Source organism: Entelurus aequoreus, linkage group LG01 (assembly GCF_033978785.1).
Source record: "Entelurus aequoreus isolate RoL-2023_Sb linkage group LG01, RoL_Eaeq_v1.1, whole genome shotgun sequence".
In the NCBI taxonomy this organism is placed as follows: Eukaryota; Metazoa; Chordata; class Actinopteri; order Syngnathiformes; family Syngnathidae; genus Entelurus; species Entelurus aequoreus.
Genome location: NC_084731.1, coordinates 65,691,760 through 65,709,259, shown reverse-complemented (window position 1 = coordinate 65,709,259; position 17,500 = coordinate 65,691,760). Strand labels below are relative to the sequence as shown.

At 44.0% G+C, this 17,500-nt stretch overlaps 1 protein-coding gene across 1 annotated transcript in view; it reads left to right on the top strand.

The window, feature by feature from the left end:
* LOC133655864 (histone deacetylase 7-like) overlaps nt 1–17,500 on the top strand; it is a 159,399-nt gene that overhangs the window by 122,998 nt on the left and 18,901 nt on the right. The window lies entirely within an intron of this gene.

Sequence of the window (17,500 nt, the reverse complement as noted above, 5' to 3'; positions counted from 1 at the left end):
CGTCAATACCAGTTCTCTATATCGATCCTCAAATCAAAATATCAATACTTTTAGGTTATTTGCGATAATGTACTTTATATCATTATCAGGATCACAGTGTAAAGTAACTCAATGATTGAGATTTGATCTAAATCGGTGTTTATGAAACCACTAGAGAGCCACCGAAAAAATATCTGTTCTTCAGCAGTGGTCCGTATGGGCCGCGGCGATACTCAGGCATAATACACTTTCCCACCACTTGTGGCAGTAATGACCATGTCAAATAAACAGAAGAAGTCTGGAGCTAAAGTCACGGAGAAGTTTCATAAGTGCAAAAAATATGACTAAAGTGGTGGAGCAGCAATACTTAAAAGACACTACTTTTTGAATTTTACCAGACACACTAGGTGGTTCGGTTGGTAGAGTGGCCGTGCCAGCAACTTAAGAGTTCCAGGTTCGATTCCCGCTGTAGCCATTCTAGTCACATGTCCTTGAGCAAGACACTTCCCCCATTGCCACCCACACTGCTTGTTTTTTTTTTGTTTTTTTTTAATAATGTCCTGCCCAGCTTCTCAGGCAAATCATATAGTACAGGGGTCGGCAACCTTTACCACTCAAAGAGCCATTTTGGCAAGTTTCACAAATTAAAGAAAGTAATGGGAGCCACAAAAAAAAATTTTAAATTAAAATGAAAAACACCGCATACAAAGCTTAAACGCTTTGTGCTATGTTAACTAGGGGTCTCCGACACACGCACCGGCACGCACTTTAATGTGGAAACATGATGTTAGTGCAGCCCGCGAGTTTTGAATGAATGGCGCTTGATAGCGTCATACTTGCCAACTCTCTCATTTCTCCCGGGAGACTCCCGAATATCAGAGCGTGATGACACTGCATTTGGCGCCCTCTACAGTCTGCCCTAACAGTGTACCTGCTCGACCACACGTAGAATGCAATTTCAGCTTGCTCACGTAAGTGACAGCAAGGCGTACTAACTCAGCAGCCACACATCTTACACTGACGGTACCAATACCCAGAAATCCCATGCAGCCCTAACTCTTCCGCTCAAACCAACGCACGGAGAGGGGGGGGGGGTTGATGTGTGGGGGATTTGGTGGTAGCGGGGGTGTATAATGTAGACCGGAAGAGTTAGGGCTGCATGGGATTCTGGGTAATGGTTGTGTTGTGTTTATGTTGTGTTACGGTGGGATGTTCTCCAGAAATGTGTTTTTCATTCTTTTTTGGTGTGGGTTCACAGTGTGGCGCATATTTGTAACGTAACAATGTTAAAGTTGTTTGATACGGCTACCGTCAGTGTAAGCTGTGTGGCTGATGAGTAAGTATGCTTTGCTGTCTCCTGTGTGTGCAAGTAATAACAACATGCAACATGTGGCTGGACTGGCACGCTAGAGGACAATTACTGCAGTGCAATTAGGGCACGCCCTTTATTTAGTAATTAGAGTGTAAATAGGATTAGTTTTTCCCTGGGAGTAATCTATGAGGGACACTGAGATCCATAAATCTCCTGGGAAAATCGGGGGGGTCGGCATGTATGTAGCTGAGCCGCAGCAGAGTGGTCAAGGAGCCGCATGCGGCTCCGGAGCCGCGGGTTGCCGACCCCTGATATAGTAGATGTAGATGCCCTTATCGGCTGTTCAGATTTACTTTACAAAAGAGAAGTGTAGGATACTTCTCTTGTTGCCTTATTTGTATTTTGACTTTATTAAATGTATTTATATTATCATTTGGTGCAGCCGGGCCGGAGCAGGAGGGGATAGAAAGAGAAAAAAAAAGGAAGACAGTGGGGGGGAATTGTGGGGACAAGAGGGGGATTAGACAGAGAGACAAAAACAACAAAAGCAAACACAACAACAACAACAACAACAGAGCAACATCAGCAAATACGACATGTACAAATATGATGGTAAAAGTAATAGCAAATAAGCAGTTAGCGAAAATAAAAAATAATACAGAAATGACAATGAGCATTATTACACTAAAATGGAGAAATATGAATACCAATAGAAATAGTGCTATTGATAATAAACAATACCAATACTTTACCTTTATTATCAACAATACAATTGTTCAAATGCAACAATACATATACGTAATGATAACTTGAGATACGAAAGAATGCAGAAAAATGGAGGGGAAGAAAGAGAAGCAACCTACATTAACCTTGTAGATTGTAACAATAGATTAAGCTTTGTCAGTGTGCCATGTGTTATACCTAGTTTACCCTAGGGCAACAACGTTAATATATGTTTGATGAAACGTGATTATGTGCATGAGTGTATGTGTGCATATGTACTTGTATATGTACAGTATGTGTATATGTGTGCTTGTACAGTGAATGTATATTTACAGTATGTGTATATGTGTGTTTGTACAGTGAATGTATATGTACAGTGAATGTATATGTACAGGATGTGTATGTGTATGTGTGTGTTTGTACAGTGAGTGTATATGTACAGTATGTGTATATGTATGTTTTTACAGTGAATGTATATGTACAGTATGTGTATGCAGTATGTTTGTATAATGAGCGTGCGTGTGGATGTACGAACTTGAGTGTGTAAATATGTACTGTATTTGTATATGTATGTGGGAGCGTAGGTACCTATGTATGTGTGTATGTATGTATGTGAGTATATGTGAATTTGCATGTACAATACATTTGACTCCCCGTGTGTACGGGAGCCAGAGTAAACCCCCAACCCCCCGAGAGCCCATCCCACAAACAGTAGGTGTGGTGCCCAGGGAACCAGGGACCACCACCCCCACGCAGCCAAGCCGGACAGCGACAGGAACCCCAGAGCCTGGCCCACCGCGCCGCCCACAAGGGCCAGCAGCAGGCCGCAGACAGACGCACCCGCAGCGGACAAGGCACGAGAAAAGCAGGGGGCAGCCAGACCCCAAGCCAGCGAGAGACTACACCCCCACACGGACAGAAAGGCGGATGCCCCGCCCGAGGGGCCCGGAGACCCCCCGCAACCGGACGGGAAGACCGCCCCCGCCCCACCGGCAACCGGGCCCCCATGAGCCCCCCCCCACCCCCGGAGAGCGCGGCGAGGCCAGCCCACGGCCACCCCACCCAAGCCGGCCGCCACAGGACCACCCAGCACGGGGCCACGGGAACCACCCACCCCACCCGCAGGGACCCCAACGATGGAGTTGGAACAACCAGCAACCGCCCCGCCGAGTCCCCCCCTGAGGTCGGGGAAAAAGAAAAAATAAATAAATAAATAAATAATAATAATAATAATAATATTAATAAAATATATTAAAAAATAAGAATAAATAAATAATTAAATCTATTTTTTTTTAAAAGAATTAAAAGAAGATCACAGAGATGCTGACACACAAGGTCGCTACCCCGACAACTGGCCGACTCGCAGCACCTCGGAATACCCTGCAGCACCAAGCTACCACAGTAGACGCAGGGACCAGACCCAGCAGGCCCCAACCAAGACGGGCACCCGGAAGGGATGGAGGGTGGGACCCAGGAGCTCCAGACACGCAGTCCGGATGCAGTAGCCTGAGGCGCCGACCCCCACCCGACAGGCAGGCCCAGAACGTACCCCCAGAAATATACATACATATCTATATACATACACATACACATACACGTGTACACGTACACACACATACACATACATACACATACACATATATATACATACATACATACATACATACATACATACATACATACATACATACATACATACACACAAATACACATACATATACACAGTTTGTCAGCCCCGACAACCACCATGCGCGCGCGCTGCCACCAGTCACAACATCAGCCACCCCCCTGCACCAGACCCAGCAGCCACGGCAACCCACACCACAAACACACGGCAGCAGAAACAGCAGCCACGACACCCCCAGACAGCCAGCACCAGCCAATCAAATCAAAGCGATCAAAAAAAAACGCGACCGGCAACCACACGCCAACAAGATCACGGAGACCAGCCAGCGCCAGCCCGCCAGCAAGCCCAAACGCCAACACGCAAACAAGAGACACCAACACCCCCCCCCACCCCCCACCCCCCACCCCCCCACCAAAAGACCCCACCACCCCAACCCAAACCCGCACAAACACACCACCGCCCAAACAACCGAGACACAACATCCAGACCAGACACGGGCGCCGCGCCGCCACCACATCAACTCGCCAACAGAGACCCCACAGCGCAAGGTCGGGCCACACGGGCATGGACCCCACCCAACAGGAAGCGAGACCCGCGCGACGCCACACACAAATAAATAATAAGATTAAACAAAAATAATAATAATAATTTAAAAAAAAAATAATAATAATAAAATAAAATACAAATCAAATTAAATTAAATTAAAAATAACAAATACAAATAAATAAATGAAATAAAAATAAAATAAAATAAAATAAAGTAAGTAAATAATAAAAATTATTTAAAAAAATACAATAAAAAAAAAAAAAATAATATTAATAATAAATTAATAAAAGCCTGGCAGGCCACCAGAACGCAGTCCCCGGAATCCGCGCCGGCTGACGAGGCAATGAGGGGTGCGCCGAACCCCAACCCCCCCACATGCATGTGTACAAGGTGTGTAGTTAAAATTAGGAGGTCAGCCATTACAACCGACCTCCAGTCCCTATTGATGCGTGTACTGTAGCGTGAGTGAGATATGTATGCTTGTGGGAACTAATAATGCGATTAAAATTGGGGGACATCAAGGTCTTGGTGGGTCCCAACCAAGCCGAGCCCTCCAAATCCTAAGTGTCTAATATGCAGCTAAGATTGAGGGATGGACGAGCAGGGGACAAGACAGGAGGACTGGAGCCCCATAGGAGGCATCCTCAACCCCCCCCAAGCCTCCCCGCAGGACAATCCCCCAAAGTCCTATATTTGTGTGACTTTGTGTGCTATAAGTAGGAGGAGTAGAGGGCCCGGACATCCCCCCCAGTCCATGTGGCCGACAACCAGGAACTACGGCCAGGAAGCCGCCCCCCCCCCCCCACGGCCCGTGACCCACACCAGACCACTTTAGCGTGACGCCACGCGAGCCCACCCCCCGCCAAACAAAGCCAGCCCCCGCCCGCCCCAACCCAGCCCCGCAGAGCCCATACCAGCAACCAAACGCAGAAAAACTGCACAGCCCCCATGCCCAATGCAAACACCACATCCCGGCCATCCACACAGCAACGTACCCATACGAGTATACGAGTCCCGGCCAGGGGATGGCGCCCCCCAACAGGGGAAGAAGTCAATGCACCCCGTCCGCACGCCAGCCCCCAAACCAGCCGGCAAGCCAACGCCAGCCAGCCCCCACAACCCCACAAGCGCACAGATACCAGCCACAGTCCCCCGACCACTCCAACCCAACACAGCGACGCCAACCGCTGGCAGTACCACAGCAACCATCACCACCACCGCCCGTCCGCAGTACAAACACCCGCGGCCGCCGAAACCGAAACAAAAAAAAGCGACCGACCCCGTAAACCACAACAACGCACACCCCCAGCTACCACAGAGGCCACCAACCCACCTACTCCAACTCATCCACATACAGGCCAATCGATCCACCGGACATCCACACCCATACACACACCTACACATTCATACACACATACATACACACATACACATATACATACATATATGTATATACACATACATACACATACACACATGCATGCATATACATATACACATACACACATATATACATCTACATACATATACATATGCACACATATACACATACACATACATACACCAAAAACATTTTTTATAATAAAATAAAATAAAATAAATAATAAAAAAATAATAATAATAATAATAAATAAAATAAAATAAACCCTTTAAATAAAATAAAATAAATAAAAATAAACAAGAGGCCTGGTTGCCAACAGTGCCCAGCGCCACCACCCACTTTAAATGTAACTTTCACTCTGCAAAGCGCTTTGAATCTCTAGATAAAAGTGCTATATAAATAGAATTGACTTCACTATATTTGCACAAAGTATCGGCGCCACCGATGCCAACCGAAATTGTACTCTGTATCGGATCGGGAAAATAATGTGTGGTATGGCACATCGCTACTTTGGACCCACAAACGGCAAAAATCTGCATGTAATGGCCACAAACATGTCCTTTTTGACACAAACCCTTCTTCCATTGTTCACTCGCAACGCAATGGAAGATCAAGCCCTCGCACTCTTAAAGTATAAAATGTAAAAGTGAATAATATTGTAAGACTAGATGAGGTAATTCCTGAAGGAAGTGCATGTGAATGCTCCAATGCTGAAGTTGAAGTGAAATGCTGACAGAATGTAGTTTGAATGTTGGAATGGTTTGAATGTTGAAGAGTTAGAATTTCCAGGAAAACCGGAATTTGGTTTGGAACTTGGGAAAGTGTCAGTTTGAATGTCCAGGATGAGTGGAATGTGTTTAGGTTGGAATGCTTTGAATAGGTTGAAAAATGTGGGAATTGTGCAACTTGGAAAAATGTCCCATTCCTTTCAATGGGAACTTCCTGGAAATTTGGGAATTTTGGGAAAAGTGGGATTTTTTTGAAAATCCGTCAAGAAATGTTGAAGTAGTTTTTTAATTGAGAAATTGTATTACGGAATTTGGGGAAAACCGGGAATTGTTCAAGTTCTTAAACCAACTTGTTTTTTTAGTCCTGACTAAGAGGAATGTTTTAACAGTGGAACGGTTGAAATGGGTTGAAAAATGTGAAAGGAGTCATCGCACTAAAAAAGGTTGGAAATACTGTTAAAAAAAACAGTGGAAAAATGGTTGTTTGAATTTCAAGGATGAGTTGAATGTGTTGAAGGTGGAATGGTTTACTAAACTAATATGAATGTGAAACAAATTGTCCAGTCATTAATTTTTTTGTACAGAATAGCAAATTAACAATGAAATAGATTTGACTCTGTTTTTCAAGCTTGAGTTATGATTTAGTATATTGTAAATATTAAACTAAATGTTTTTATTCCATTAGCTCAAGTCTTAGTCAACAACATACCAACCCTTTGGTCACCTTGGCAGCCCCAGAAAGACAACCAATGAGCTTGTGGGCGGTCTAAAGGGACAAGCTTCAGCCAGAGCAGCCGTTTTCTGCCAGGCACTAGTGTTTGACTTGTCTCCATTCAATAGCTAACAATATTTTTGGACGTGAAAAAAAAAAAAAAAAGGAAGGGACAAAAATGGCCTTTTGAAAAAGTGCAAATATTCCATGTCTGTTAAAAATTGAATAAAATAAAATAAATAGTAGATATGGTTATACTTTTTTACCAAAAGTGTAAGAACGTCACCAGTGTTCGACATATGTTATCAGTAGTGGTTTAAGAGAACAGACTGAACAAATAAATGTCGATATTTGTCACCATTAAAAGTTCAACTGTGTAAAATATAGTCATTTAGGCTGTCAATCACAGATGTCTCTTGCAAAATGCCCATGGCGCGCACATTAACACAATCTATCAGGGTTTCAAGCATTAAAGCTTACTGAATGGATTTTGCACAAATGAAAACATTCAATTTGTGGTCCAGAGGCATTTAAAAAATATTAATGTGTCAAGTCTGCGATTAAAGGCAGGCAGCAGTTCACGGTGCTAAATTTATTTGGCGTGACCAACAAAGCAACTTCTGCTGTCGTCACCACTGCTGGCAGCTGCTGCTACCACCACTACAGAAAAATCAAATAAATTCCCAGGTTAAACAGTCTTGTGAGCTGATTCTAATTCACAAAAGAGTAACAGTTTCAACTAATCAAGATTATCATTGTCAAAGGCTTTTGTCGGTACACTCAGTTGTTAGCATCTTCAGTAGCAGTGGTGTACATGTTTTCTGCTGGCCCAACATAAATTAATACAAGTTAATTTTGTTTTTAATTGACTTTCCATAAATATATCAAAGTATTCATCATATTCTCTTCATGTCATATTGGGCGCCAGTGTCGCTTGTTTTCACATTTGAGCTTTTATTCCAATCAGAATTCAGCTAGTTTGTTGCCAGCGCTGCGTGAATTCTTCTGAATCAACATTATTTGTGCAATGTCAACCAACCAAGGACGTTCGGTTGATAGACAGTTACGATAGCCAATCAGAGCATGAGTTGTTGAGAGTAGCCCATCTAGGTAGCCTTACGTTAAACGTGACTGTGATTGGGCACTCACTTGTCACTACCAGGTGAGTATCCAATCACAAGTTGTTATTTGCGAAACCGCAGCCATACCCGGCCAGCAGGGAAATAATCGGTACTCACTTTTTTAACCCACAAAACGTTGAATCGGTGGCAGACATATTTACGAGGGCCATTTTCAAGAGGGATATTTAAAGAGAAACTACATCTTGTGAGACGAGGTCGGCCAACCCCGGAAGCTAGCTCAGCTGTCCCGGCCGTGAAATGGTTTGCCCGCCACTGGCTTATACGGCGTCGGATGGGCGCTACAAATTGTGAGTTCATATATGTAATTTCTTTATTTGTTCACGTTTAATATATTTTTTACAATTTGTTTTTCCTTTTGGCACTGCCATGTAAGATATGTTTTAATTACTGATGCGGCTTTATTGATTTGGCAGTCAGCAGGCCAGGTCTGGACACAAACACTGATATGAGACGACTCGCCATCTTGGATTGCAAGTTGTCTCTTTGCTCGGATAGAAAAGTACAACTTCAGCACAGTTGATAATAACTATAGCAACGGCCTTTAAGCATAAGAGTTGTGTGATAATATATACATAATTATTCTAAGAATTTTTTCATTGTATCATTATTTTCACAAGGGCCTCCTGCTGTATGTCACCTCCCAAATAGAATGAAAATAATATCTCATAGTTTTCTTGCTACACTTTATTTTTATTGGGGGCCACATCGCAAATATTGCTGCCCGAACAGGGCCCCATGTAATATGAATGCATATTAGCCTTGTTACACAATCTGTATTGAAAACTCTTTTTGGTGACTTTAATTTTTACGAACAAATTGATGGATAATTTGCAGGATCAAATAATATCAAAGTGAACAACATATGCAACACATTTTTAATCAATAATAGATGCATTAGGTCGGAAAGTGCTTGATTATTCCCATCCTTTTTTCGCAGGCCACATAAATGACATAGCGGCCACATGAATGAATGCGGCACATCACATAAAAGGCCGTGGTGGTCCACATATTTTAATGAAGCATGTCGCTTAGAATTACTAATTAGAATCACATAAACTAATGCAGCATGACACATAAACTAATGCAGCATGACACATAAACTAATGCAGCATAACACAAACTAATGCAGCATAACACATGAACACACTGTGACCGTGACACTAACCCACTGAGTCCCACACACTGTGACCATGACACTAACCCACATAGTCCCACACACTGTGACCATGACACTAACCCACTGAGTCCCACACACTGTGACCATGACACTAACCCACATAGTCCCACACACTGTGACCATGACACTAACCCACTGAGTCCCACACACTGTGACCATGACACTATCCCACTGTGACCATGACACTAACCCACTCAGTCCCACACACTGTGACCATGACACTAACCCACTGAGTCCCACACACTGTGACCATGACACTAACCCACATAGTCCCACACACTGTGACCATGACACTAACCCACTGAGTCCCACACACTGTTACCATGACACTAACCCACTGAGTCCCACACACTGTGACAATGACACTAACCCACTCAGTCCCACACACTGTGACCATGACACTAACCCACTGAGTCCCACACACTGTGACCATGACACTAACCCACTGAGTCCCACACACTGTGACCATGACACTATACCACTGACTCCCACACGCTGTGACCATGACACTAACCCACTCAGTCCCACACACTGTGACAATGACACTAACCCACTCAGTCCCACACACTGTGACCATGACACTAACCCACTGAGTCCCACACACTGTGACCATGACACTAACCCACTGAGTCCCACACACTGTGACCATGACACTAACCCACTGAGTCCCACACACTGTGACCATGACACTAACCCACTGAGTCCCACACACTGTGACCATGACACTATACCACTGACTCCCACACGCTGTGACCATGACACTAACCCGCTGAGTCCCACACACTGTGACCATGACACTATACCACTGACTCCCACATACTGTGACCATGACACTAACCCACTGAGTCCCACACGCTGTGACCATGACACTAACCCACTGAGTCCCACACACTGTGACCATGACACTATACCACTGACTCCCACACACAGAGACAATGACACTAACCCACTCAGTCCCACACACTGTGACCATGACACTATCCCACTCAATCCCACACTGTGACCATGACACTATCCTACTGACTCTCACACACTGTGACCATGACACTATCCCAATCAGTCCCACACACTGTGACCATGACACTAACCCACTGAGTCCCACACACTGTGACCACCACACTAGCCCACTGTGACCATGACACTAACTCACTCAGTCCCACACACTGTGACCATGACACTAACCCCCTTAGTCCCACACACTGTGACCATGACACTATCCCACTGTGACCATGACACTAACCCACTGAGTCCCACACACTGTGACCATGACACTATCCCACTGTGACCATGACACTAACCCACTCAGTCCCACACACTGTGACCATGACACTAACCCCCTCAGTCCCACACACAGAGACCATGACACTATCCCACTCAGTCCCACACACTGTGACCATGACACTAACACACTGACTTCCACACACTGTGACCATGACACTAACCCACTGACTCCCACACACTGTGACCATGACACTAACCCACTGAGTCCCACACACTGACCATGACACTAACCCACTGAGTCCCACACATTGCGAAAATGACACTAACCCACTCAGTCCCACACGTTCCCACTCCTCCTCCCATCCTGGCCAACAATCACAGAGTAAAAGTTTTACCATAAATTCCACTGATGAAGGCGGCACATGAAAGTGGGCCCACTTGGATGTGGTTCTGCCTTAAGTAGTCCTCCAATCTGTGTGTGTGTGTGTGTGTGTGTGTGTGTGTGTGCGTGTGATGGACCCCTGGAGTGTCCCCCCCCCCCCTCCCCCTTGTGGAGGTCCATAACTCACCAGGGGGTCACATGACCATGTCAGGACGCACCATCGGCCCCGTCATAATCCTTTCCAGCAACACTTTACACATGCAAGCAAGCAGTGTGTGTGTGCGTGTGTGTGTGCGTGCGTGAGTGTGTGTGTGTGTGTGTGTGTGTGTGTGTGTGTGTGTGTGTGTGTGTGTGTGTGTGTGTGTGTGTGTGTGTGTGTGTGTGTGTGTGTGTGTGTGTGTGTGTGTGTGTGTGTGTGTGTGTGTGTACACTAGCAGTTGGCATAGGACAGAAGGCCTCATGTGTTTTGTGTTTGCCTGTGAACATCACGTCCTCTGAGAGAAGAATGGAGTCAGGCGCTCTGCAAAGCATTCTTTCCCTTTCAAGCATCCACACAAACACACACACACACACACACACACACACACACACACACGCACACACACACACACAGAGTGAGGAAATGACCACACCTTGTGGCCAAGAGCGTGTCACGCAGCCTTCAAAGTGACACACTGAGCAGGGACGTGCACATGATTATAGAGGGGCAGGGGCTCAAAGTCAAAAAAGGGCAGAACATTTTTTTTTGGTCCTTTACACAATATGGAAATTAATGTAAAATTTAATTTGCTAATAGGAAGCTAACTACTTAGCTGTGTGTCCTTTGTAGGTAAAAGTGATTGCCATTTCTTTTGTGTCAACAAATTATTGTCATAATGAGTTAATTCACATTATCATAGGCTTGGAAGACATGAAAAGCAACAAAACACTGGTTTATTATTAGGCTATTTTTTGTTAAAGATAAGCACTCTAATATTGAACATTGAACAGTGCAACATGAACTCTGAAAAAAAATACTAAAATAAATACCCAAATGGAAAAAACTTCACTGTGAAAATCTGTCCTTCTTCCCTTAACTTGATGAAAACACCATCAAGTTGTAACTTATGGTCTTTTTCAATTAATGCTCAGACTAAACAACTGAAACGCAATACAGGGCCAAAAATATGGACCAGGGGCCAGTCGAGGGCTGTAGGATGGAGGCCACCCATACCCAAATATGCTCCTCAATGTAAATTCAGGGCTTCCATGAAATGCAGTGAAATCATCAATTTTAGCCATGCATTAAGACAGACCTGGGCATTCTGCGGCCCGCGGGCCGCATCCGGCCCTTTGTGCGTCCCTGTCTGGCCCGCGTGAGGCCAATTATAAATTACAAAATAAATTTTAAAAAGTATCTATGTCGAGTGTGCAATACAACGGTGCTGCTTTTGTTTTGAAAATCGTTATTTGTATTACTTCCGTGTGGACGTGTGCGTGATTGTGAGTGAATGTGAACAACTGCAATTACAAAATAAAGTTGAAAAAACATCTATGTCCTGCGCGCAATACAACTGTGCTGCTTTTATTTTGAAAAGTATTATTTATGGGCGTGTGTCCGTGTGTAACCTGCGAGTGAAGGTGCACATGCAGCGACAAGTGATGCACGGTTTACACCCGAGACGCCAAAAAGAGAAAAGTTGATGAGGAATGCCGTGTTTTCAACAACACATGAACTGCAAAGCAACGTCCCCTCACCTAAGGTGCGTGCCTGCGCAATTGCGCACTGCTCAAGCGTCCGCTGCGCGCAGCAAGTATATGCCGCGCACCAAATCAAATCCCATCTGAATTCTAAACAAAATAAACATATTTATTCTATGTAATTTTGCAATGCAACTTTGAGTGACAGTGACAACAAGCGGCCCTAATGGTGTTCGTCAACACCGTTCAATTGAACACCGTTCAATTATTGTAACGTCTATCGAGATGCTTCGAGGACAGGAATTATATCGATCACTTTATTGAACAAAACTGTTTATATTCGGACATAACCACACCAAAAACATGAGTAAAACAATTCTATCTCGAAAAACTAGTCATTTTCTGCCGTACAAACCAGGCAAAAACCAACTTGTCATCTGTCACCAACACGCATAGCACTAAACCACTGGTGCGTTTAAGGCCACACAAAAAGTCGGACAACTCAAACACCACACAAAGTTACACTATGACTCCTCAGTCATACGTGTGCTTATTTTACTGTCATTTATTATTAATGTTAATTTATATATATTAGTCATGGAATGCTGTTACACACACTATGTTGAAGTATTACTATTATTATTATTATTATTATTATTTATCTTACGGTATATATCAAAAATAATATTGAGCAAAATTTAATTGAAATATTGTCGATGTGGCCCTCCAGCAGTGCTCGGGTAGCTCATGCGGCCCCCGGTAAAAATTAATTGCCCACCCCTGCATTAAGAGGTCTGCTACCCTTAGCTGCTTCTTGGCGCTCCTTCTCCTTCCTTTTCTGTATCCTTTCTTTTTTGGCATTGTGCTGCAGGCATAATCAACATGAATCAAGTTTAAATACAGATGGTAATATTCCTAACAGATAACCTACATCTTATATCCCCAGAATGCTGAAATTATCCATCCATCCATCCATTTTCTACCGCTTATTCCCTTCGGGGTCGCGGAGGGCGCTGGAGCCTATCTCAGCTACAATCGGGCGGGAGGCGGGGTACACCCTGGACAAGTCGCCACCTCATCGCAGGGCCAATGCTGAAATTATTATTATTATTATTATTATTAATAATAATAATAATTATTATTATTATTATCATTATTATTATTATTATTATTATTATTATTGTTATTATTATCATTATTATCATTATTATTATTATCATTATTTTGTTAACCCACACAGTAAAAGCAAAGTCACAATAAACTTTATATCTAAACCTCTACTGTGAGAGAAATGTGATCCGCCGTAAACAGTGCATTTTATTTTGAAAATGAACCCGGTGTTTTATTTTGTATTTTGTTCACTACTTCCTGTCCCGCACGATCCGCTCTGCTCTGTGCGGACTTGATGTGGCGTGCTCAATTGATGCGCCGTGCTCCGACGTCCGGCAAAAACAGAAACTGACACATTGAATAATAGAATAATACAGCGTTTTTCTGCAATATTACCCATATTAGATGCTGAATAAGTGGACGGCGACTAGACCATAACATAACTCACAGGTTCAAGTTGCTCCACTGTCACGTCTCCGGCTCAGGGGCGCAGTTGGCTCTCTCTCCTCTCACTTACTCACTCACTCGCCCTCTCTCTCTCTCTCTCTCTCTCTCTCTCTCTCTCTCTCTCTCTCTCTCTCTCTCTCTCTCTCTCTCTCTCTCTCTCTCTCTCTCTCTCTCTCTCTCTCTCTCTCTCTGGCCGAAGCGGCAGGCTCAAACAACCCCGTATTACAAGAAAACGTGGAGTTTTTTTTTTGTTTTTTTTACATCCCTGACAGGAATTTATTAATGTTGTTTAAAGAAAAGAAAAAAACACACTCACACAGGCAGAGGGCACTTTTTAAGACGAGGCAAAAAAGGGCAGGGGCTCAAGCACTCATAGGGCCCTATGTGTGCACGTGCCTGACACTGAGTGATGGTGGAGGTCTAAAAGAGAAGTAAATGGCTGATGGAGAAAGTGTGAAGGAGAAGTAAATGGCTGATGGAGAAGGTCTGAAGGAGAAGTAAATGGCTGATGGACAAGGTCTGAAGGAGAAGTAAATGGCTGATGGACAAGGTCTGAAGGAGAAGTTAATGGCTGATGGACAAGGTCTGAAGGAGAAGTAAATGGCTGATGGAGAAAGTGTGAAGGAGAAGTAAATGGCTGATGGAGAAGGTCTGAAGGAGAAGTAAATGGCTGATGGAGAAGGTTTGGAGGAGAAGTAAATGGCTGATGGACAAGGTCTGAAGGAGAAGTAAATGGCTGATGGAGAAAGTGTGAAGGAGAAGTAAATGGCTGATGGAGAAGGTCTGAAGGAGAAGTAAATGGCTGATGGACAAGGTCTGACGGAGAAGTAAATGGCTGATGGAGAAAGTGTGAAGGAGAAGTAAATGGCTGAAGGAGAAGTAAATGGCTGATGGAGAAGGTCTGAAGGAGAAGTAAATGGCTGAAGGAGAAGTAAATGGCTGATGGACAAGGTCTGAAGGAGAAGTAAATGGCTGAAGGAGAAGTAAATGGCTGATGGAGAAGATCTGAAGGAGAAGTAAATGGCTGATGGAGAAGGTCTATAGGAGAACTAAATGGCTGATGGAGAAGGTCTGAAGGAGAAGTAAATGGCTGATGGAGAAGGTCTGTAGGAGAAGTAAATGGCTGATGGAGAAGGTCTGAAGGAGAAGTAAATGGCTGATGGAGAAGGTCTGAAGGAGAAGTAAATGGCTGATGGAGAAGGTCTGAAGGAGAAGTAAATGGATGATGGAGAAGAAGGTCTGAAGGAGAACTAAATGGCTGATGGTGGAGAAGATCTGAAGGAGAAGTAAATGACTGATGGAGAAGGTCTGAAGGAGAAGTAAATGGCTGATGGAGAAGAAGGTCTAAAGGAGAAGTAAATGACTGATGGACAAGGTCTGAAGGAGAAGTAAATGGCTGATGGAGAAGAAGGTCTAAAGGAGAAGTAAATGGCTGATGGAGAAGAAGGTCTGAAGGAGAAGTAAATGGCTGATGGAGAAGAAGGTCTAAAGGAGAAGTAAATGGCTGATGGAGAAGGTCTGAAGGAGAAGTAAATGGCTGATGGAGAAGAAGGTCTAAAGGAGAAGTAAATGGCTGATGGAGAAGAAGGTCTGAAGGAGAAGTAAATGGCCGATGGACAAGGTCTGAAGGAGAAGTAAATGGCTGATGGAGAAGGTCTGAAGGAGATGGAAATGGCTGATGGAGAAGGTCTGTAGGAGAACTAAATGGCTGGTGGTGGAGAAGTCTTGAAGGAGAACTAAATGGCTGATTGAGAAGGTTTGAAGGAAAGTAAATGGCTGATGGAGAAGAAGTTCTGAAGGAGAAGTAAATGGCTGATGGAGAAGAAGGTCTGAAGGGGAAGTAAATGGATGATGGAGAAGGTCTGAAGGAGAAGTAAATGGATGATGGAGAAGGTCTGAAGGAGAAGTAAATGGCTGATGGAGAAGGTCTGAAGGAGAAGTAAATGGCTGATGGAGAAGGTCTGAAGGAGAAGTAAATGGATGATGGAGAAGGTCTGAAGGAGAAGTAAATGGCTGATGGACAAGGTCTGAAGGAGAAGTAAATGGCTGATGGACAAGGTCTGAAGGAGAAGTAAATGGTTGATGGAGAAGAAGGTCTGAAGGAGAAGTAAATAGAAGATGGAGAAGAAGGTCTGAAGGAGAAGTGAATGGCTGATGGAGAAGGTCTGAAGGAGAAGTACATGGATGATGGAGAAGAAGGTCTGAAGGAGAAGTAAATGGATGATGGAGAAGGTCTGAAGGAGAAGTAAATTGATGATGGAGAAGGTCTGAAGGAGAAGTAAATGGCTGATGGACAAGGTCTGAAGGAGAAGTAAATGGCTGATGGAGAAGGTCTGAAGGAGAAGTAAATGGCTGACGGACAAGGTCTGAAGGAGAAGTAAATGGCTGATGGAGAAGGTCTGAAGGAGAAGTAAATAGATGATGGAGAAGAAGGTCTGAAGGAGAAGTGAATGGCTGATGGAGAAGGTCTGAAAGAGAAGTAAATGGCTGATGGAGAAGGTTTGGAGGAGAAGTAAATGGCTGATGGACAAGGTCTGAAGGAGAAGTAAATGGCTGATGGAGAAGGTCTGAAGGAGAAGTAAATGGATGATGGAGAAGAAGGTCTGAAGGAGAAGTAAATGGCTGATGGAGAAGGTCTGAAGGAGAAGTAAATGGCTGATGGACAAGGTCGGAAGGAGAAGTAAATGGCTGATGGAGAAGGTCTGAAAGAGAAGTAAATGGCTGATGGAGAAGGTCTGAAGGAGAAGTAAATAGATGATGGAGAAGAAGGTCTGAAGGAGAAGTAAATAGATGATGGAGAAGAAGGTCTGAAGGAGAAGTGAATGGCTGATGGAGAAGGTCTGAAGGAGAAGTAAATGGCTGATGGAGAAGGTTTGGAGGAGAAGTAAATGGCTGATGGAGAAGGTCTGAAAGAGAAGTAAATGGCTGATGGAGAAGGTCTGAAGGAGAAGTAAATAGATGATGGAGAAGAAGGTCTGAAGGAGAAGTAAATAGATGATGGAGAAGAAGGTCTGAAGGAGAAGTGAATGGCTGATGGAGAAGGTCTGAAGGAGAAGTAAATGGCTGATGGAGAAGGTCTGAAGGAGAAGTAAATGGCTGATGGAGAAGGTCTGAAAGAGAAGTAAATAGATGATGGAGAAGGTCTGAAGGAGAAGTAAATAGATGATGGAGAAGAAGGTCTGAAGGAGAAGTAAATAAATAAATGGGTTGTACTTGTATAGCGCTTTTCTACCTTCAAGGTACTCAAAGCGCTTTGACAGTATTTCCACATTCACCCATTCACACACACATTCACACACTGATGGCGGGAGCTGCCATGCAAGGCGCTACCAG